Genomic DNA, 2,246 nt, shown 5'->3' on the forward strand with positions numbered 1-2,246 from the left:
GCGCCCTTACCCTGCCGAATGAGATGCTGCCCCTTATCCTCTAAAGTTTGAGGTCCCGACACTACAAACTTTTGACAGCACAGGATCACCGAGCCAACACATCTAGCATTTCAAGTCACAGACTGGGAATATGATATCAAACAATGCCATACTGGATCGATTGTTCATTGGCACCCTCAAGAGAGTTGCCTTTAAATGATTCAGGAAACTGCCTGCGGGATGCATCCAAAAATGGGCGGATCTAGAGAGACTCTTCCTGTCAAGATTCTTTGAAAAGGATATAGAAGTCTCCATCCATATCCTTCTCGCCATTAAGCAGAAGAAGAGGGAGCCCATCAATGCCTTCGTAAAGAGGTTCCGAAGCATGTCTCTTCGATGTTCGTCAGGTATGACACAATCTACCTTAGTAGATACCTATCGACACAACTTGTAGACCAACATTCTAGCAAAAATGAGAGTTGAAGAATGCCGTTCTTGGAGGTAATTAATCTCTCAAGGCGAACAGACTCAAAAAATTATTACCAGAATCAGTTCCGAAGAACAAAATAGGCAGAATCAATCTGAGCAATGAGACCAACTCTAATCTTCTCGGTCAAAAGAGAAAGATACTACGGTCTCTGAAGCCAATCCTCTTTAATAGAATGATGGGTCCATAAAGCTATCATGTTAACAATTACCTCTGATAGGCAAATCCTTTAGGTAGCAGCCTACTGTGTGACGTATTCCAAACTCTTTATATTCGTTATGCTCCACGGTCACAAAATGACTTGACGGATAGTGTCCTGTTTATCTCTTTTTCTCCTGCACTTGTTCAAGACTGGGGGTTAGTTTATTTGTGGTCCACTGGATTATGAGTAATAAATATTCTGAGTTGTCATGTTCAATAGAATACTTCTATCAACTGCAAAATTCTTCCCCTGCTAAGTCTTAATCAAGACTGGGGGTTGGTTACCTGGAATCCACTAACGAATCTTCCTATCAATCATCTTCAATAGGTTGATAGGTCTACAAACATCGTTGAGTTAACATTACACTTCTGACGATTTACATCCCTACGGAGTATGAATTCAGCTTGCATCACTATCAATTTGTCACGTTAATAATACACCTTTGACAATCAACTTGTCAATCCTTGTTAACTGGATGATAGGGCCTCAAAATTGCTCAAATCATAATCTTCCCCAGCAAGACGTTAAGCCTTCAAAATATTGTTCAAATCACAAGTACAAGCTCCTGTCATGTTAATATCACACCTTTGACAATTAACTTATCGACTCTCTCCAATAGAGCGATAGGTCCTCAAAGTTGCTCCGATCGTAACAAACTCCTGTCACATTAACAAAATATCTTTGAAAATCAACTTATCAACTCTCTTCAATAGAGCGATAAGTCCTTAAAGTTGCTCTGATCGTAACAAAATTTTTGTCACGTTAATATTACACCTCTGATAAAATTATCTTATCGACTCTTTTTAATAGAGCGATAGGTCTACAATCATGTCATGTTAACAAAATACCTCTGACAATCAACTTATTGACTCTCTTCAATAGAGTGATAGATCCACACACCTGTCACATTAATATCACACATGTGACAAAATCAACTTATCAATCCTTTTCAATAGGATGATAAGTCCTCAAAGTTGCTCCGATCGCAACATTTTTTCCGTCATGTTAACATCACACCTCTGATGACCAAATCATCTTATCGACTCTATTTAATAGAGCGATAGGCCTATAAAATACTGTTAGGTTAACATCACACTTCTAACAGTCAAACCCCCTAAGGAACTTGCTAATACTTTTTCAACAAGAATAATAAGTTTTTATTATAAAATCCTCAGCGGATTAAAGATTTTCTAAAATTATCCTAGTGATAATGAAGAAAATTTTTGAATTTCACTTTAAGTGAAAATTCATGCTAAGTTAATACTAAACCTCTGGCACTTCTAACTTTTTTTTAGTGTTTCAAGTGAAAACATAACACAGGAAGAAATAACGATAAAGCCTACTATTCAATATCGTAGAAAGTTCTTATTAATAACACCATAATTCATACCTTACACGTATGGGGGACTTTATCTCGATCCCTAAATAGAGATAAGTCTGTATCTAACACATGCTGTCGGGTAGCGCATTCCTGTGAAAATAGCAAAGCCCACGTATTTAACATCGTGGAAGGTTACTATTAATAACGCCGAAATCCATGGCTTACACACATGGGGAACTTTATCTCGATCCCTAAAT

Source organism: Asparagus officinalis, chromosome 1 (genome assembly GCF_001876935.1).
Source record: "Asparagus officinalis chromosome 1, Aspof.V1, whole genome shotgun sequence".
Classification (NCBI taxonomy): domain Eukaryota; kingdom Viridiplantae; phylum Streptophyta; class Magnoliopsida; order Asparagales; family Asparagaceae; genus Asparagus; species Asparagus officinalis.